Raw genomic sequence first — 21,024 nt, forward strand, 5'->3', positions numbered from 1 at the left:
TGTTAAATGCTTTCCGTTTTGCGATTCTCTCAATAAATTACGACTGAACAGGGTTTCTGAGGTAACTTCCAGCTGCAAAAATCCTGAACTGAGAATCTGGGAAAATTTCCCAGAGTATGGTCAGTCGGAGCAAAAGTAAGGAAGTCGTTCGTTTCTGCAGCGATTCACAATGCTACCGTTCCCGTGAGCAGTCGAACAGGCTATATGATTGTGCCGCAGACTGCGACGGCAAGCTCCGCTAAAGAGTGATCCTTTAATGCCGGTGTAAGCAACACAACGTTATTAGGGCACACCGCGTGGAAACAGATACTTCGGTGTATCTCGTCCATGCTCAGCACATAGCCAAAATTAAACAAGTCCCATTAAACAACGAAAGATTGGAAACAGAAAGGTGAAAAGTAGAATGGCTTCAACTTTCAGTGCTTGAACAAATCTGCTCTCGTAGTGAAATGTAATGCAACTCCATTTAATTACTGTGCAAAGCATTGTCAAGTTTTTCTCCAACCTGGTTCTGATCATATGCCATTCTGTTTGAGAGTGTAGTTCCCGCCTTCTGATCCGTCCATGAAAAGCAGCACCGCATTTGCATTCCTTGCGCAGGTTTGCCCGGTTCAAAGACAGGGAAGAAGCTGATGCTCTGGTATCACAGCGCACCACGGATTCCTGAACTAGTCTGTCTGTCAAATGTACCCCCAAAGTCGTCTCTGAAAGACCTCATTTGGAAGCTGTCTGTCGTTATTCAACGTACGAGAGTTGGCACCAGAGGTCCTGAATCATGTTTTGGAGCAGTTCGCACGGAAGTGGCTCATTCAATCAGCAACAGCAATGAAAGAAATTACACTCTCAGAGGAACCTCTGGACCTATGCTTTCACAGCGTCGCTAGTATTAAGGTGCGCCCCGAGATCTAAGCCACGTTGGAAGTGAGACGGAGGAATCGACAGAGAGGCTACAGAATGACATCGCATCCATTTGGATTTCTTTAAATCACTGACGAGCAGGAAAATGTAAACGGGGAGGGCGAGTGGGGAAGTGAGGCAGTAGCAGCTCTGGTGAAATTCCTTCTTTGTGATTCGCTCAGCAACCAGAGACGTGAAGGTGACTCAGGTGTGAGAGCTCTTCACATCGAGAACAAAAAGCACTCAAGGGCAGTTAGCACCTCTTCCGGAGAGTGGGGTGGGGTGAGGTAATTCCCTTTTGACTTCTCTGACTATGTTCAGAAACTGCCTTTTAGATTGAGGTGAACAGAGACTGCATTTCTTAAAAGCACCGTGGAATTTATCAAACTTTATTGTGTCGCTTCCTTTCGATTCCCACACAGGTTTCCAACTCAGTTGGTATCCATGTGGCTCATATCCAGGTGTGCACATCTCTGCAGCGAATTGCACGGTTAAGGCAAAAAGGCAAGGAAAGTGGCATCTCGAATTGGCTCCGAGGTCAGAGCATCCTCGCAATGTGATCTGTCGTTCTCGGATTGTAATGCTACCTCCGGTTTTAGGGTGGAGAACATTCTTTGGGACTCTTATTCTGCAAGACAGACACAGTGACTGAAACTATGCTGCACGTTATGATTTGGAACACGGGCTGCTCAGCTTTGTGCATTTTCCCTGTAGTCCGGTGTGTTTCATGTTCCGTGTAAACGTGAAAGTTGTCCTGTTTCGAGCAATGGGTGAAATCATTTATCAATGCAAGAATCGAAATTGCAGTCATGTCAAGCAGCTCATGGTAATTTGACCAAATCATAACCGATCGTGTGTTCTCACGCACTCACAGATGCATTTGGAGCTGAAAAGAGTCTGAGAAGATCGACTCAGCTTACCATTGATTTTTGTCTGGATTGATGGGTATCATTATCTGCTGCGAAATTGTCATTGTAGCCGGGCACATCCCAGCAGCTGTGCGAGTCGGAGAGGGATCATGGAACCCTTTTAACGTGACTTTGCATCTGTTGTTTTGCAGGAGCACAATTGGAAGTGCAAGAAAATGGGCAGCGCTAGTGGCTGGCTGGTAGTCTGGCCGAGCGGTCTAAGGCGCTGGATTTAAGCTCCAGTCTCTGACAGAGGCGTGGGTTCGAATCCCACCGCTACCATTTCTGCTGACCTTCTCCAATCGCGCAGCTGGTTGAAATGCTGTTTCGACTCCTGCTGCGTTTCTGTTTAAAACAGAAGCGAAATGGGTTTGCTTCCCGGGCAATTAATTGTGGTGTGTGAAAGTGCCGAATTTGGCGAAGCGTCTGTGCTGTCATGATCGTGTTCGCCTCCCGCAGCTCTTCTGTTGCTTTACGTTCCAGGCGAGTTGAATTTTAATGGAACCGAATGGAGACTGTTATTTCATCGCTGTTGTGAAACAAAGTACTACGGTGACTCGACTCGTCGTTATTTGGTTTTCTGGCCAATGAAAAAATCGTTCCAATGAATTTCGATGTCATATGTTATTGAATTTCTCCCATTTCATTCATCTCCGTCCTGGAGACATCGGAAGGGAAAGGTAATCTAGCCGAGACTGTGATTGGTGAAATTCACTTTTTATGGCCCATTCTTATTATGTTCTTTCTTTCTCTCTTTTCAGCATTGTCCGGGAAGTGGTGGTGCACTCAGGCTCCTGTATGTTTGAAAGAGTAGTTTGGAATTGCCCTGTTGTTAGTTGTGAGATTACCTTATGGCTCATGCCCCGGACTGTCTCACATTTAGCATTCATGCTCGCTGTGTCTGGAAATACATTTGGTTTGCCAGTTTTGTTTGTGTTCCGTGTTAAATGCTTTCCGTTTTGCGATTCTCTCAATAAATTACGACTGAACAGGGTTTCTGAGGTAACTTCCAGCTGCAAAAATCCTGAACTGAGAATCTGGGAAAATTTCCCAGAGTATGGTCAGTCGGAGCAAAAGTAAGGAAGTCGTTCGTTTCTGCAGCGATTCACAATGCTACCGTTCCCGTGAGCAGTCGAACAGGCTATATGATTGTGCCGCAGACTGCGACGGCAAGCTCCGCTAAAGAGTGATCCTTTAATGCCGGTGTAAGCAACACAACGTTATTAGGGCACACCGCGTGGAAACAGATACTTCGGTGTATCTCGTCCATGCTCAGCACATAGCCAAAATTAAACAAGTCCCATTAAACAACGAGCGATTGGAAACAGAAAGGTGAAAAGTAGAATGGCTTCAACTTTCAGTGCTTGAACAAATCTGCTCTCGTAGTGAAATGTAATGCAACTCCATTTAATTACTGTGCAAAGCATTGTCAAGTTTTTCTCCAACCTGGTTCTGATCATATGCCATTCTGTTTGAGAGTGTAGTTCCCGCCTTCTGATCCTTCCATGAAAAGCAGCACCGCATTTGCATTCCTTGCGCAGGTTTGCCCGGTTCAAAGACAGGGAAGAAGCTGATGCTCTGGTATCACAGCGCACCACGGATTCCTGAACTAGTCTGTCTGTCAAATGTACCCCCAAAGTCGTCTCTGAAAGACCTCATTTGGAAGCTGTCTGTCGTTATTCAACGTACGAGAGTTGGCACCAGAGGTCCTGAATCATGTTTTGGAGCAGTTCGCACGGAAGTGGCTCATTCAATCAGCAACAGCAATGAAAGAAATTACACTCTCAGAGGAACCTCTGGACCTATGCTTTCACAGCGTCGCTAGTATTAAGGTGCGCCCCGAGATCTAAGCCACGTTGGAAGTGAGACGGAGGAATCGACAGAGAGGCTACAGAATGACATCGCATCCATTTGGATTTCTTTAAATCACTGACGAGCAGGAAAATGTAAACGGGGAGGGCGAGTGGGGAAGTGAGGCAGTAGCAGCTCTGGTGAAATTCCTTCTTTGTGATTCGCTCAGCAACCAGAGACGTGAAGGTGACTCAGGCGTGAGAGCTCTTCACATCGAGAACAAAAAGCACTCAAGGGCAGTTAGCACCTCTTCCGGAGAGTGGGGTGGGGTGAGGTAATTCCCTTTTGACTTCTCTGACTATGTTCAGAAACTGCCTTTTAGATTGAGGTGAACAGAGACTGCATTTCTTAAAAGCACCATGGAATTTATCAAACTTTATTGTGTCGCTTCCTTTCGATTCCCACACAGGTTTCCAACTCAGTTGGTATCCATGTGGCTCATATCCAGGTGTGAACATCTCTGCAGCGAATTGCACGGTTAAGGCAAAAAGGCAAGGAAAGTGGCATCTCGAATTGGCTCCGAGGTCAGAGCATCCTCGCAATGTGATCTGTCGTTCTCGGATTGTAATGCTACCTCCGGTTTTAGGGTGGAGAACATTCTTTGGGACTCTTATTCTGCAAGACAGACACAGTGACTGAAACTATGCTGCACGTTATGATTTGGAACACGGGCTGCTCAGCTTTGTGCATTTTCCCTGTAGTCCGGTGTGTTTCATGTTCCGTGTAAACGTGAAAGTTGTCCTGTTTCGAGCAATGGGTGAAATCATTTATCAATGCAAGAATCGAAATTGCAGTCATGTCAAGCAGCTCATGGTAATTTGACCAAATCATAACCGATCGTGTGTTCTCACGCACTCACAGATGCATTTGGAGCTGAAAAGAGTCTGAGAAGATCGACTCAGCTTACCATTGATTTTTGTCTGGATTGATGGGTATCATTATCTGCTGCGAAATTGTCATTGTAGCCGGGCACATCCCAGCAGCTGTGCGAGTCGGAGAGGGATCATGGAACCCTTTTAACGTGACTTTGCATCTGTTGTTTTGCAGGAGCACAATTGGAAGTGCAAGAAAATGGGCAGCGCTAGTGGCTGGCTGGTAGTGTGGCCGAGCGGTCTAAGGCGCTGGATTTAAGCTCCAGTCTCTGACAGAGGCGTGGGCTCGAATCCCACCGCTACCATTTCTGCTGACCTTCTCCAATCGCGCAGCTGGTTGAAATGCTGTTTCGACTCCTGCTGCGTTTCTGTTTAAAACAGAAGCGAAATGGGTTTGCTTCCCGGGCAATTAATTGTGGTGTGTGAAAGTGCCGAATTTGGCGAAGCGTCTGTGCTGTCATGATCGTGTTCGCCTCCCGCAGCTCTTCTGTTGCTTTACGTTCCAGGCGAGTTGAATTTTAATGGAACCGAATGGAGACTGTTATTTCATCGCTGTTGTGAAACAAAGTACTACGGTGACTCGACTCGTCGTTATTTGGTTTTCTGGCCAATGAAAAAATCGTTCCAATGAATTTCGATGTCATATGTTATTGAATTTCTCCCATTTCATTCATCTCCGTCCTGGAGACATCGGAAGGGAAAGGTAATCTAGCCGAGACTGTGATTGGTGAAATTCACTTTTTATGGCCCATTCTTATTATGTTCTTTCTTTCTCTCTTTTCAGCATTGTCCGGGAAGTGGTGGTGCACTCAGGCTCCTGTATGTTTGAAAGAGTAGTTTGGAATTGCCCTGTTGTTAGTTGTGAGATTACCTTATGGCTCATGCCCCGGACTGTCTCACATTTAGCATTCATGCTCGCTGTGTCTGGAAATACATTTGGTTTGCCAGTTTTGTTTGTGTTCCGTGTTAAATGCTTTCCGTTTTGCGATTCTCTCAATAAATTACGACTGAACAGGGTTTCTGAGGTAACTTCCAGCTGCAAAAATCCTGAACTGAGAATCTGGGAAAATTTCCCAGAGTATGGTCAGTCGGAGCAAAAGTAAGGAAGTCGTTCGTTTCTGCAGCGATTCACAATGCTACCGTTCCCGTGAGCAGTCGAACAGGCTATATGATTGTGCCGCAGACTGCGACGGCAAGCTCCGCTAAAGAGTGATCCTTTAATGCCGGTGTAAGCAACACAACGTTATTAGGGCACACCGCGTGGAAACAGATACTTCGGTGTATCTCGTCCATGCTCAGCACATAGCCAAAATTAAACAAGTCCCATTAAACAACGAGCGATTGGAAACAGAAAGGTGAAAAGTAGAATGGCTTCAACTTTCAGTGCTTGAACAAATCTGCTCTCGTAGTGAAATGTAATGCAACTCCATTTAATTACTGTGCAAAGCATTGTCAAGTTTTTCTCCAACCTGGTTCTGATCATATGCCATTCTGTTTGAGAGTGTAGTTCCCGCCTTCTGATCCTTCCATGAAAAGCAGCACCGCATTTGCATTCCTTGCGCAGGTTTGCCCGGTTCAAAGACAGGGAAGAAGCTGATGCTCTGGTATCACAGCGCACCACGGATTCCTGAACTAGTCTGTCTGTCAAATGTACCCCCAAAGTCGTCTCTGAAAGACCTCATTTGGAAGCTGTCTGTCGTTATTCAACGTACGAGAGTTGGCACCACAGGTCCTGAATCATGTTTTGGAGCAGTTCGCACGGAAGTGGCTCATTCAATCAGCAACAGCAATGAAAGAAATTACACTCTCAGAGGAACCTCTGGACCTATGCTTTCACAGCGTCGCTAGTATTAAGGTGCGCCCCGAGATCTAAGCCACGTTGGAAGTGAGACGGAGGAATCGACAGAGAGGCTACAGAATGACATCGCATCCATTTGGATTTCTTTAAATCACTGACGAGCAGGAAAATGTAAACGGGGAGGGCGAGTGGGGAAGTGAGGCAGTAGCAGCTCTGGTGAAATTCCTTCTTTGTGATTCGCTCAGCAACCAGAGACGTGAAGGTGACTCAGGCGTGAGAGCTCTTCACATCGAGAACAAAAAGCACTCAAGGGCAGTTAGCACCTCTTCCGGAGAGTGGGGTGGGGTGAGGTAATTTCCTTTTGACTTCTCTGACTATGTTCAGAAACTGCCTTTTAGATTGAGGTGAACAGAGACTGCATTTCTTAAAAGCACCGTGGAATTTATCAAACTTTATTGTGTCGCTTCCTTTCGATTCCCACACAGGTTTCCAACTCAGTTGGTATCCATGTGGCTCATATCCAGGTGTGCACATCTCTGCAGCGAATTGCACGGTTAAGGCAAAAAGGCAAGGAAAGTGGCATCTCGAATTGGCTCCGAGGTCAGAGCATCCTCGCAATGTGATCTGTCGTTCTCGGATTGTAATGCTACCTCCGGTTTTAGGGTGGAGAACATTCTTTGGGACTCTTATTCTGCAAGACAGACACAGTGACTGAAACTATGCTGCACGTTATGATTTGGAACACGGGCTGCTCAGCTTTGTGCATTTTCCCTGTAGTCCGGTGTGTTTCATGTTCCGTGTAAACGTGAAAGTTGTCCTGTTTCGAGCAATGGGTGAAATCATTTATCAATGCAAGAATCGAAATTGCAGTCATGTCAAGCAGCTCATGGTAATTTGACCAAATCATAACCGATCGTGTGTTCTCACGCACTCACAGATGCATTTGGAGCTGAAAAGAGTCTGAGAAGATCGACTCAGCTTACCATTGATTTTTGTCTGGATTGATGGGTATCATTATCTGCTGCGAAATTGTCATTGTAGCCGGGCACATCCCAGCAGCTGTGCGAGTCGGAGAGGGATCATGGAACCCTTTTAACGTGACTTTGCATCTGTTGTTTTGCAGGAGCACAATTGGAAGTGCAAGAAAATGGGCAGCGCTAGTGGCTGGCTGGTAGTGTGGCCGAGCGGTCTAAGGCGCTGGATTTAAGCTCCAGTCTCTGACAGAGGCGTGGGCTCGAATCCCACCGCTACCATTTCTGCTGACCTTCTCCAATCGCGCAGCTGGTTGAAATGCTGTTTCGACTCCTGCTGCGTTTCTGTTTAAAACAGAAGCGAAATGGGTTTGCTTCCCGGGCAATTAATTGTGGTGTGTGAAAGTGCCGAATTTGGCGAAGCGTCTGTGCTGTCATGATCGTGTTCGCCTCCCGCAGCTCTTCTGTTGCTTTACGTTCCAGGCGAGTTGAATTTTAATGGAACCGAATGGAGACTGTTATTTCATCGCTGTTGTGAAACAAAGTACTACGGTGACTCGACTCGTCGTTATTTGGTTTTCTGGCCAATGAAAAAATCGTTCCAATGAATTTCGATGTCATATGTTATTGAATTTCTCCCATTTCATTCATCTCCGTCCTGGAGACATCGGAAGGGAAAGGTAATCTAGCCGAGACTGTGATTGGTGAAATTCACTTTTTATGGCCCATTCTTATTATGTTCTTTCTTTCTCTCTTTTCAGCATTGTCCGGGAAGTGGTGGTGCACTCAGGCTCCTGTATGTTTGAAAGAGTAGTTTGGAATTGCCCTGTTGTTAGTTGTGAGATTACCTTATGGCTCATGCCCCGGACTGTCTCACATTTAGCATTCATGCTCGCTGTGTCTGGAAATACATTTGGTTTGCCAGTTTTGTTTGTGTTCCGTGTTAAATGCTTTCCGTTTTGCGATTCTCTCAATAAATTACGACTGAACAGGGTTTCTGAGGTAACTTCCAGCTGCAAAAATCCTCAACTGAGAATCTGGGAAAATTTCCCAGAGTATGGTCAGTCGGAGCAAAAGTAAGGAAGTCGTTCGTTTCTGCAGCGATTCACAATGCTACCGTTCCCGTGAGCAGTCGAACAGGCTATATGATTGTGCCGCAGACTGCGACGGCAAGCTCCGCTAAAGAGTGATCCTTTAATGCCGGTGTAAGCAACACAACGTTATTAGGGCACACCGCGTGGAAACAGATACTTCGGTGTATCTCGTCCATGCTCAGCACATAGCCAAAATTAAACAAGTCCCATTAAACAACGAGCGATTGGAAACAGAAAGGTGAAAAGTAGAATGGCTTCAACTTTCAGTGCTTGAACAAATCTGCTCTCGTAGTGAAATGTAATGCAACTCCATTTAATTACTGTGCAAAGCATTGTCAAGTTTTTCTCCAACCTGGTTCCGATCATATGCCATTCTGTTTGAGAGTGTAGTTCCCGCCTTCTGATCCTTCCATGAAAAGCAGCACCGCATTTGCATTCCTTGCGCAGGTTTGCCCGGTTCAAAGACAGGGAAGAAGCTGATGCTCTGGTATCACAGCGCACCACGGATTCCTGAACTAGTCTGTCTGTCAAATGTACCCCCAAAGTCGTCTCTGAAAGACCTCATTTGGAAGCTGTCTGTCGTTATTCAACGTACGAGAGTTGGCACCAGAGGTCCTGAATCATGTTTTGGAGCAGTTCGCACGGAAGTGGCTCATTCAATCAGCAACAGCAATGAAAGAAATTACACTCTCAGAGGAACCTCTGGACCTATGCTTTCACAGCGTCGCTAGTATTAAGGTGCGCCCCGAGATCTAAGCCACGTTGGAAGTGAGACGGAGGAATCGACAGAGAGGCTACAGAATGACATCGCATCCATTTGGATTTCTTTAAATCACTGACGAGCAGGAAAATGTAAACGGGGAGGGCGAGTGGGGAAGTGAGGCAGTAGCAGCTCTGGTGAAATTCCTTCTTTGTGATTCGCTCAGCAACCAGAGACGTGAAGGTGACTCAGGCGTGAGAGCTCTTCACATCGAGAACAAAAAGCACTCAAGGGCAGTTAGCACCTCTTCCGGAGAGTGGGGTGGGGTGAGGTAATTCCCTTTTGACTTCTCTGACTATGTTCAGAAACTGCCTTTTAGATTGAGGTGAACAGAGACTGCATTTCTTAAAAGCACCATGGAATTTATCAAACTTTATTGTGTCGCTTCCTTTCGATTCCCACACAGGTTTCCAACTCAGTTGGTATCCATGTGGCTCATATCCAGGTGTGAACATCTCTGCAGCGAATTGCACGGTTAAGGCAAAAAGGCAAGGAAAGTGGCATCTCGAATTGGCTCCGAGGTCAGAGCATCCTCGCAATGTGATCTGTCGTTCTCGGATTGTAATGCTACCTCCGGTTTTAGGGTGGAGAACATTCTTTGGGACTCTTATTCTGCAAGACAGACACAGTGACTGAAACTATGCTGCACGTTATGATTTGGAACACGGGCTGCTCAGCTTTGTGCATTTTCCCTGTAGTCCGGTGTGTTTCATGTTCCGTGTAAACGTGAAAGTTGTCCTGTTTCGAGCAATGGGTGAAATCATTTATCAATGCAAGAATCGAAATTGCAGTCATGTCAAGCAGCTCATGGTAATTTGACCAAATCATAACCGATCGTGTGTTCTCACGCACTCACAGATGCATTTGGAGCTGAAAAGAGTCTGAGAAGATCGACTCAGCTTACCATTGATTTTTGTCTGGATTGATGGGTATCATTATCTGCTGCGAAATTGTCATTGTAGCCGGGCACATCCCAGCAGCTGTGCGAGTCGGAGAGGGATCATGGAACCCTTTTAACGTGACTTTGCATCTGTTGTTTTGCAGGAGCACAATTGGAAGTGCAAGAAAATGGGCAGCGCTAGTGGCTGGCTGGTAGTGTGGCCGAGCGGTCTAAGGCGCTGGATTTAAGCTCCAGTCTCTGACAGAGGCGTGGGCTCGAATCCCACCGCTGCCATTTCTGCTGACCTTCTCCAATCGCGCAGCTGGTTGAAATGCTGTTTCGACTCCTGCTGCGTTTCTGTTTAAAACAGAAGCGAAATGGGTTTGCTTCCCGGGCAATTAATTGTGGTGTGTGAAAGTGCCGAATTTGGCGAAGCGTCTGTGCTGTCATGATCGTGTTCGCCTCCCGCAGCTCTTCTGTTGCTTTACGTTCCAGGCGAGTTGAATTTTAATGGAACCGAATGGAGACTGTTATTTCATCGCTGTTGTGAAACAAAGTACTACGGTGACTCGACTCGTCGTTATTTGGTTTTCTGGCCAATGAAAAAATCGTTCCAATGAATTTCGATGTCATATGTTATTGAATTTCTCCCATTTCATTCATCTCCGTCCTGGAGACATCGGAAGGGAAAGGTAATCTAGCCGAGACTGTGATTGGTGAAATTCACTTTTTATGGCCCATTCTTATTATGTTCTTTCTTTCTCTCTTTTCAGCATTGTCCGGGAAGTGGTGGTGCACTCAGGCTCCTGTATGTTTGAAAGAGTAGTTTGGAATTGCCCTGTTGTTAGTTGTGAGATTACCTTATGGCTCATGCCCCGGACTGTCTCACATTTAGCATTCATGCTCGCTGTGTCTGGAAATACATTTGGTTTGCCAGTTTTGTTTGTGTTCCGTGTTAAATGCTTTCCGTTTTGCGATTCTCTCAATAAATTACGACTGAACAGGGTTTCTGAGGTAACTTCCAGCTGCAAAAATCCTGAACTGAGAATCTGGGAAAATTTCCCAGAGTATGGTCAGTCGGAGCAAAAGTAAGGAAGTCGTTCGTTTCTGCAGCGATTCACAATGCTACCGTTCCCGTGAGCAGTCGAACAGGCTATATGATTGTGCCGCAGACTGCGACGGCAAGCTCCGCTAAAGAGTGATCCTTTAATGCCGGTGTAAGCAACACAACGTTATTAGGGCACACCGCGTGGAAACAGATACTTCGGTGTATCTCGTCCATGCTCAGCACATAGCCAAAATTAAACAAGTCCCATTAAACAACGAGCGATTGGAAACAGAAAGGTGAAAAGTAGAATGGCTTCAACTTTCAGTGCTTGAACAAATCTGCTCTCGGAGTGAAATGTAATGCAACTCCATTTAATTACTGTGCAAAGCATTGTCAAGTTTTTCTCCAACCTGGTTCTGATCATATGCCATTCTGTTTGAGAGTGTAGTTCCCGCCTTCTGATCCTTCCATGAAAAGCAGCACCGCATTTGCATTCCTTGCGCAGGTTTGCCCGGTTCAAAGACAGGGAAGAAGCTGATGCTCTGGTATCACAGCGCACCACGGATTCCTGAACTAGTCTGTCTGTCAAATGTACCCCCAAAGTCGTCTCTGAAAGACCTCATTTGGAAGCTGTCTGTCGTTATTCAACGTACGAGAGTTGGCACCACAGGTCCTGAATCATGTTTTGGAGCAGTTCGCACGGAAGTGGCTCATTCAATCAGCAACAGCAATGAAAGAAATTACACTCTCAGAGGAACCTCTGGACCTATGCTTTCACAGCGTCGCTAGTATTAAGGTGCGCCCCGAGATCTAAGCCACGTTGGAAGTGAGACGGAGGAATCGACAGAGAGGCTACAGAATGACATCGCATCCATTTGGATTTCTTTAAATCACTGACGAGCAGGAAAATGTAAACGGGGAGGGCGAGTGGGGAAGTGAGGCAGTAGCAGCTCTGGTGAAATTCCTTCTTTGTGATTCGCTCAGCAACCAGAGACGTGAAGGTGACTCAGGCGTGAGAGCTCTTCACATCGAGAACAAAAAGCACTCAAGGGCAGTTAGCACCTCTTCCGGAGAGTGGGGTGGGGTGAGGTAATTCCCTTTTGACTTCTCTGACTATGTTCAGAAACTGCCTTTTAGATTGAGGTGAACAGAGACTGCATTTCTTAAAAGCACCATGGAATTTATCAAACTTTATTGTGTCGCTTCCTTTCGATTCCCACACAGGTTTCCAACTCAGTTGGTATCCATGTGGCTCATATCCAGGTGTGAACATCTCTGCAGCGAATTGCACGGTTAAGGCAAAAAGGCAAGGAAAGTGGCATCTCGAATTGGCTCCGAGGTCAGAGCATCCTCGCAATGTGATCTGTCGTTCTCGGATTGTAATGCTACCTCCGGTTTTAGGGTGGAGAACATTCTTTGGGACTCTTATTCTGCAAGACAGACACAGTGACTGAAACTATGCTGCACGTTATGATTTGGAACACGGGCTGCTCAGCTTTGTGCATTTTCCCTGTAGTCCGGTGTGTTTCATGTTCCGTGTAAACGTGAAAGTTGTCCTGTTTCGAGCAATGGGTGAAATCATTTATCAATGCAAGAATCGAAATTGCAGTCATGTCAAGCAGCTCATGGTAATTTGACCAAATCATAACCGATCGTGTGTTCTCACGCACTCACAGATGCATTTGGAGCTGAAAAGAGTCTGAGAAGATCGACTCAGCTTACCATTGATTTTTGTCTGGATTGATGGGTATCATTATCTGCTGCGAAATTGTCATTGTAGCCGGGCACATCCCAGCAGCTGTGCGAGTCGGAGAGGGATCATGGAACCCTTTTAACGTGACTTTGCATCTGTTGTTTTGCAGGAGCACAATTGGAAGTGCAAGAAAATGGGCAGCGCTAGTGGCTGGCTGGTAGTGTGGCCGAGCGGTCTAAGGCGCTGGATTTAAGCTCCAGTCTCTGACAGAGGCGTGGGCTCGAATCCCACCGCTGCCATTTCTGCTGACCTTCTCCAATCGCGCAGCTGGTTGAAATGCTGTTTCGACTCCTGCTGCGTTTCTGTTTAAAACAGAAGCGAAATGGGTTTGCTTCCCGGGCAATTAATTGTGGTGTGTGAAAGTGCCGAATTTGGCGAAGCGTCTGTGCTGTCATGATCGTGTTCGCCTCCCGCAGCTCTTCTGTTGCTTTACGTTCCAGGCGAGTTGAATTTTAATGGAACCGAATGGAGACTGTTATTTCATCGCTGTTGTGAAACAAAGTACTACGGTGACTCGACTCGTCGTTATTTGGTTTTCTGGCCAATGAAAAAATCGTTCCAATGAATTTCGATGTCATATGTTATTGAATTTCTCCCATTTCATTCATCTCCGTCCTGGAGACATCGGAAGGGAAAGGTAATCTAGCCGAGACTGTGATTGGTGAAATTCACTTTTTATGGCCCATTCTTATTATGTTCTTTCTTTCTCTCTTTTCAGCATTGTCCGGGAAGTGGTGGTGCACTCAGGCTCCTGTATGTTTGAAAGAGTAGTTTGGAATTGCCCTGTTGTTAGTTGTGAGATTACCTTATGGCTCATGCCCCGGACTGTCTCACATTTAGCATTCATGCTCGCTGTGTCTGGAAATACATTTGGTTTGCCAGTTTTGTTTGTGTTCCGTGTTAAATGCTTTCCGTTTTGCGATTCTCTCAATAAATTACGACTGAACAGGGTTTCTGAGGTAACTTCCAGCTGCAAAAATCCTCAACTGAGAATCTGGGAAAATTTCCCAGAGTATGGTCAGTCGGAGCAAAAGTAAGGAAGTCGTTCGTTTCTGCAGCGATTCACAATGCTACCGTTCCCGTGAGCAGTCGAACAGGCTATATGATTGTGCCGCAGACTGCGACGGCAAGCTCCGCTAAAGAGTGATCCTTTAATGCCGGTGTAAGCAACACAACGTTATTAGGGCACACCGCGTGGAAACAGATACTTCGGTGTATCTCGTCCATGCTCAGCACATAGCCAAAATTAAACAAGTCCCATTAAACAACGAGCGATTGGAAACAGAAAGGTGAAAAGTAGAATGGCTTCAACTTTCAGTGCTTGAACAAATCTGCTCTCGTAGTGAAATGTAATGCAACTCCATTTAATTACTGTGCAAAGCATTGTCAAGTTTTTCTCCAACCTGGTTCTGATCATATGCCATTCTGTTTGAGAGTGTAGTTCCCGCCTTCTGATCCTTCCATGAAAAGCAGCACCGCATTTGCATTCCTTGCGCAGGTTTGCCCGGTTCAAAGACAGGGAAGAAGCTGATGCTCTGGTATCACAGCGCACCACGGATTCCTGAACTAGTCTGTCTGTCAAATGTACCCCCAAAGTCGTCTCTGAAAGACCTCATTTGGAAGCTGTCTGTCGTTATTCAACGTACGAGAGTTGGCACCAGAGGTCCTGAATCATGTTTTGGAGCAGTTCGCACGGAAGTGGCTCATTCAATCAGCAACAGCAATGAAAGAAATTACACTCTCAGAGGAACCTCTGGACCTATGCTTTCACAGCGTCGCTAGTATTAAGGTGCGCCCCGAGATCTAAGCCACGTTGGAAGTGAGACGGAGGAATCGACAGAGAGGCTACAGAATGACATCGCATCCATTTGGATTTCTTTAAATCACTGACGAGCAGGAAAATGTAAACGGGGAGGGCGAGTGGGGAAGTGAGGCAGTAGCAGCTCTGGTGAAATTCCTTCTTTGTGATTCGCTCAGCAACCAGAGACGTGAAGGTGACTCAGGCGTGAGAGCTCTTCACATCGAGAACAAAAAGCACTCAAGGGCAGTTAGCACCTCTTCCGGAGAGTGGGGTGGGGTGAGGTAATTCCCTTTTGACTTCTCTGACTATGTTCAGAAACTGCCTTTTAGATTGAGGTGAACAGAGACTGCATTTCTTAAAAGCACCGTGGAATTTATCAAACTTTATTGTGTCGCTTCCTTTCGATTCCCACACAGGTTTCCAACTCAGTTGGTATCCATGTGGCTCATATCCAGGTGTGCACATCTCTGCAGCGAATTGCACGGTTAAGGCAAAAAGGCAAGGAAAGTGGCATCTCGAATTGGCTCCGAGGTCAGAGCATCCTCGCAATGTGATCTGTCGTTCTCGGATTGTAATGCTACCTCCGGTTTTAGGGTGGAGAACATTCTTTGGGACTCTTATTCTGCAAGACAGACACAGTGACTGAAACTATGCTGCACGTTATGATTTGGAACACGGGCTGCTCAGCTTTGTGCATTTTCCCTGTAGTCCGGTGTGTTTCATGTTCCGTGTAAACGTGAAAGTTGTCCTGTTTCGAGCAATGGGTGAAATCATTTATCAATGCAAGAATCGAAATTGCAGTCATGTCAAGCAGCTCATGGTAATTTGACCAAATCATAACCGATCGTGTGTTCTCACGCACTCACAGATGCATTTGGAGCTGAAAAGAGTCTGAGAAGATCGACTCAGCTTACCATTGATTTTTGTCTGGATTGATGGGTATCATTATCTGCTGCGAAATTGTCATTGTAGCCGGGCACATCCCAGCAGCTGTGCGAGTCGGAGAGGGATCATGGAACCCTTTTAACGTGACTTTGCATCTGTTGTTTTGCAGGAGCACAATTGGAAGTGCAAGAAAATGGGCAGCGCTAGTGGCTGGCTGGTAGTGTGGCCGAGCGGTCTAAGGCGCTGGATTTAAGCTCCAGTCTCTGACAGAGGCGTGGGTTCGAATCCCACCGCTGCCATTTCTGCTGACCTTCTCCAATCGCGCAGCTGGTTGAAATGCTGTTTCGACTCCTGCTGCGTTTCTGTTTAAAACAGAAGCGAAATGGGTTTGCTTCCCGGGCAATTAATTGTGGTGTGTGAAAGTGCCGAATTTGGCGAAGCGTCTGTGCTGTCATGATCGTGTTCGCCTCCCGCAGCTCTTCTGTTGCTTTACGTTCCAGGCGAGTTGAATTTTAATGGAACCGAATGGAGACTGTTATTTCATCGCTGTTGTGAAACAAAGTACTACGGTGACTCGACTCGTCGTTATTTGGTTTTCTGGCCAATGAAAAAATCGTTCCAATGAATTTCGATGTCATATGTTATTGAATTTCTCCCATTTCATTCATCTCCGTCCTGGAGACATCGGAAGGGAAAGGTAATCTAGCCGAGACTGTGATTGGTGAAATTCACTTTTTATGGCCCATTCTTATTATGTTCTTTCTTTCTCTCTTTTCAGCATTGTCCGGGAAGTGGTGGTGCACTCAGGCTCCTGTATGTTTGAAAGAGTAGTTTGGAATTGCCCTGTTGTTAGTTGTGAGATTACCTTATGGCTCATGCCCCGGACTGTCTCACATTTAGCATTCATGCTCGCTGTGTCTGGAAATACATTTGGTTTGCCAGTTTTGTTTGTGTTCCGTGTTAAATGCTTTCCGTTTTGCGATTCTCTCAATAAATTACGACTGAACAGGTTTTCTGAGGTAACTTCCAGCTGCAAAAATCCTCAACTGAGAATCTGGGAAAATTTCCCAGAGTATGGTCAGTCGGAGCAAAAGTAAGGAAGTCGTTCGTTTCTGCAGCGATTCACAATGCTACCGTTCCCGTGAGCAGTCGAACAGGCTATATGATTGTGCCGCAGACTGCGACGGCAAGCTCCGCTAAAGAGTGATCCTTTAATGCCGGTGTAAGCAACACAACGTTATTAGGGCACACCGCGTGGAAACAGATACTTCGGTGTATCTCGTCCATGCTCAGCACATAGCCAAAATTAAACAAGTCCCATTAAACAACGAGCGATTGGAAACAGAAAGGTGAAAAGTAGAATGGCTTCAACTTTCAGTGCTTGAACAAATCTGCTCTCGTAGTGAAATGTAATGCAACTCCATTTAATTACTGTGCAAAGCATTGTCAAGTTTTTCTCCAACCTGGTTCTGATCATATGCCATTCTGTTTGAGAGTGTAGTTCCCGCCTTCTGATCCTTCCATGAAAAGCAGCACCGCATTTGCATTCCTTGCGCAGGTTTGCCCGGTTCAAAGACAGGGAAGAAGCTGATGCTCTGGTATCACAGCGCACCACGGATTCCTGAACTAGTCTGTCTGTCAAATGTACCCCCAAAGTCGTCTCTGAAAGACCTCATTTGGAAGCTGTCTGTCGTTATTCAACGTACGAGAGTTGGCACCAGAGGTCCTGAATCATGTTTTGGAGCAGTTCGCACGGAAGTGGCTCATTCAATCAGCAACAGCAATGAAAGAAATTACACTCTCAGAGGAACCTCTGGACCTATGCTTTCACAGCGTCGCTAGTATTAAGGTGCGCCCCGAGATCTAAGCCACGTTGGAAGTGAGACGGAGGAATCGACAGAGAGGCTACAGAATGACATCGCATCCATTTGGATTTCTTTAAATCACTGACGAGCAGGAAAATGTAAACGGGGAGGGCGAGTGGGGAAGTGAGGCAGTAGCAGCTCTGGTGAAATTCCTTCTTTGTGATTCGCTCAGCAACCAGAGACGTGAAGGTGACTCAGGCGTGAGAGCTCTTCACATCGAGAACAAAAAGCACTCAAGGGCAGTTAGCACCTCTTCCGGAGAGTGGGGTGGGGTGAGGTAATTCCCTTTTGACTTCTCTGACTATGTTCAGAAACTGCCTTTTAGATTGAGGTGAACAGAGACTGCATTTCTTAAAAGCACCGTGGAATTTATCAAACTTTATTGTGTCGCTTCCTTTCGATTCCCACACAGGTTTCCAACTCAGTTGGTATCCATGTGGCTCATATCCAGGTGTGAACATCTCTGCAGCGAATTGCACGGTTAAGGCAAAAAGGCAAGGAAAGTGGCATCTCGAATTGGCTCCGAGGTCAGAGCATCCTCGCAATGTGATCTGTCGTTCTCGGATTGTAATGCTACCTCCGGTTTTAGGGTGGAGAACATTCTTTGGGACTCTTATTCTGCAAGACAGACACAGTGACTGAAACTATGCTGCACGTTATGATTTGGAACACGGGCTGCTCAGCTTTGTGCATTTTCCCTGTAGTCCGGTGTGTTTCATGTTCCGTGTAAACGTGAAAGTTGTCCTGTTTCGAGCAATGGGTGAAATCATTTATCAATGCAAGAATCGAAATTGCAGTCATGTCAAGCAGCTCATGGTAATTTGACCAAATCATAACCGATCGTGTGTTCTCACGCACTCACAGATGCATTTGGAGCTGAAAAGAGTCTGAGAAGATCGACTCAGCTTACCATTGATTTTTGTCTGGATTGATGGGTATCATTATCTGCTGCGAAATTGTCATTGTAGCCGGGCACATCCCAGCAGCTGTGCGAGTCGGAGAGGGATCATGGAACCCTTTTAACGTGACTTTGCATCTGTTGTTTTGCAGGAGCACAATTGGAAGTGCAAGAAAATGGGCAGCAGTCGTGGCTGGCTGGTAGTGTGGCCGAGCGGTCTAAGGCGCTGGATTTAAGCTCCAGTCTCTGACAGAGGCGTGGGTTCGAATCCCACCGCTGCCATTTCTGCTGACCTTCTCCAATCGCGCAGCTGGTTGAAATGCTGTTTCGACTCCTGCTGCGTTTCTGTTTAAAACAGAAGCGAAATGGGTTTGCTTCCCGGGCAATTAATTGTGGTGTGTGAAAGTGCCGAATTTGGCGAAGCGTCTGTGCTGTCATGATCGTGTTCGCCTCCCGCAGCTCTTCTGTTGCTTTACGTTCCAGGCGAGTTGAATTTTAATGGAACCGAATGGAGACTGTTATTTCATCGCTGTTGTGAAACAAAGTACTACGGTGACTCGACTCGTCGTTATTTGGTTTTCTGGCCAATGAAAAAATCGTTCCAATGAATTTCGATGTCATATGTTATTGAATTTCTCCCATTTCATTCATCTCCGTCCTGGAGACATCGGAAGGGAAAGGTAATCTAGCCGAGACTGTGATTGGTGAAATTCACTTTTTATGGCCCATTCTTATTATGTTCTTTCTTTCTCTCTTTTCAGCATTGTCCGGGAAGTGGTGGTGCACTCAGGCTCCTGTATGTTTGAAAGAGTAGTTTGGAATTGCCCTGTTGTTAGTTGTGAGATTACCTTATGGCTCATGCCCCGGACTGTCTCACATTTAGCATTCATGCTCGCTGTGTCTGGAAATACATTTGGTTTGCCAGTTTTGTTTGTGTTCCGTGTTAAATGCTTTCCGTTTTGCGATTCTCTCAATAAATTACGACTGAACAGGTTTTCTGAGGTAACTTCCAGCTGCAAAAATCCTCAACTGAGAATCTGGGAAAATTTCCCAGAGTATGGTCAGTCGGAGCAAAAGTAAGGAAGTCGTTCGTTTCTGCAGCGATTCACAATGCTACCGTTCCCGTGAGCAGTCGAACAGGCTATATGATTGTGCCGCAGACTGCGACGGCAAGCTCCGCTAAAGAGTGATCCTTTAATGCCGGTGTAAGCAACACAACGTTATTAGGGCACACCGCGTGGAAACAGATACTTCGGTGTATCTCGTCCATGCTCAGCACATAGCCAAAATTAAACAAGTCCCATTAAACAACGAAAGATTGGAAACAGAAAGGTGAAAAGTAGAATGGCTTCAACTTTCAGTGCTTGAACAAATCTGCTCTCGTAGTGAAATGTAATGCAACTCCATTTAATTACTGTGCAAAGCATTGTCAAGTTTTTCTCCAACCTGGTTCTGATCATATGCCATTCTGTTTGAGAGTGTAGTTCCCGCCTTCTGATCCTTCCATGAAAAGCAGCACCGCATTTGCATTCCTTGCGCAGGTTTGCCCGGTTCAAAGACAGGGAAGAAGCTGATGCTCTGGTATCACAGCGCACCACGGATTCCTGAACTAGTCTGTCTGTCAAATGTACCCCCAAAGTCGTCTCTGAAAGACCTCATTTGGAAGCTGTCTGTCGTTATTCAACGTACGAGAGTTGGCACCAGAGGTCCTGAATCATGTTTTGGAGCAGTTCGCACGGAAGTGGCTCATTCAATCAGCAACAGCAATGAAAGAAATTACACTCTCAGAGGAACCTCTGGACCTATGCTTTCACAGCGTCGCTAGTATTAAGGTGCGCCCCGAGATCTAAGCCACGTTGGAAGTGAGACGGAGGAATCGACAGAGAGGCTACAGAATGACATCGCATCCATTTGGATTTCTTTAAATCACTGACGAGCAGGAAAATGTAAACGGGGAGGGCGAGTGGGGAAGTGAGGCAGTAGCAGCTCTGGTGAAATTCCTTCTTTGTGATTCGCTCAGCAACCAGAGACGTGAAGGTGACTCAGGCGTGAGAGCTCTTCACATCGAGAACAAAAAGCACTCAAGGGCAGTTAGCACCTCTTCCGGAGAGTGGGGTGGGGTGAGGTAATTCCCTTTTGACTTCTCTGACTATGTTCAGAAACTGCCTTTTAGATTGAGGTGAACAGAGACTGCATTTCTTAAAAGCACCGTGGAATTTATCAAACTTTATTGTGTCGCTTCCTTTCGATTCCCACACAGGTTTCCAACTCAGTTGGTATCCATGTGGCTCATATCCAGGTGTGAACATCTCTGCAGCGAATTGCACGGTTAAGGCAAAAAGGCAAGGAAAGTGGCATCTCGAATTGGCTCCGAGGTCAGAGCATCCTCGCAATGTGATCTGTCGTTCTCGGATTGTAATGCTACCTCCGGTTTTAGGGTGGAGAACATTCTTTGGGACTCTTATTCTGCAAGACAGACACAGTGACTGAAACTATGCTGCACGTTATGATTTGGAACACGGGCTGCTCAGCTTTGTGCATTTTCCCTGTAGTCCGGTGTGTTTCATGTTCCGTGTAAACGTGAAAGTTGTCCTGTTTCGAGCAATGGGTGAAATCATTTATCAATGCAAGAATCGAAATTGCAGTCATGTCAAGCAGCTCATGGTAATTTGACCAAATCATAACCGATCGTGTGTTCTCACGCACTCACAGATGCATTTGGAGCTGAAAAGAGTCTGAGAAG

The 21,024-nt window shown here is 46.2% G+C and overlaps 7 non-coding genes across 7 annotated transcripts; all 7 read left to right on the forward strand.

Moving 5' to 3' along the window:
* The first annotated feature begins 2,004 nt into the window (after positions 1-2,004).
* trnal-uaa (transfer RNA leucine (anticodon UAA)) lies at positions 2,005-2,087 on the forward strand. Its single transcript has one exon. It is a non-coding gene; the product is annotated as a tRNA-Leu (tRNA).
* A 2,663-nt stretch (positions 2,088-4,750) lies between these two features.
* trnal-uaa (transfer RNA leucine (anticodon UAA)) lies at positions 4,751-4,833 on the forward strand. Its single transcript has one exon. It is a non-coding gene; the product is annotated as a tRNA-Leu (tRNA).
* A 2,663-nt stretch (positions 4,834-7,496) lies between these two features.
* Positions 7,497-7,579, forward strand: trnal-uaa (transfer RNA leucine (anticodon UAA)). The gene has a single exon. It is a non-coding gene; the product is annotated as a tRNA-Leu (tRNA).
* A 2,663-nt stretch (positions 7,580-10,242) lies between these two features.
* Positions 10,243-10,325, forward strand: trnal-uaa (transfer RNA leucine (anticodon UAA)). The gene has a single exon. It is a non-coding gene; the product is annotated as a tRNA-Leu (tRNA).
* A 2,663-nt stretch (positions 10,326-12,988) lies between these two features.
* Positions 12,989-13,071, forward strand: trnal-uaa (transfer RNA leucine (anticodon UAA)). Its single transcript has one exon. It is a non-coding gene; the product is annotated as a tRNA-Leu (tRNA).
* A 2,663-nt stretch (positions 13,072-15,734) lies between these two features.
* trnal-uaa (transfer RNA leucine (anticodon UAA)) lies at positions 15,735-15,817 on the forward strand. Its single transcript has one exon. It is a non-coding gene; the product is annotated as a tRNA-Leu (tRNA).
* A 2,663-nt stretch (positions 15,818-18,480) lies between these two features.
* trnal-uaa (transfer RNA leucine (anticodon UAA)) lies at positions 18,481-18,563 on the forward strand. The gene has a single exon. It is a non-coding gene; the product is annotated as a tRNA-Leu (tRNA).
* The last annotated feature ends 2,461 nt before the right edge of the window (positions 18,564-21,024 follow it).

This window comes from Chiloscyllium punctatum, chromosome 41, assembly GCF_047496795.1.
Source record: "Chiloscyllium punctatum isolate Juve2018m chromosome 41, sChiPun1.3, whole genome shotgun sequence".
NCBI lineage: Eukaryota > Metazoa > Chordata > Chondrichthyes > Orectolobiformes > Hemiscylliidae > Chiloscyllium > Chiloscyllium punctatum.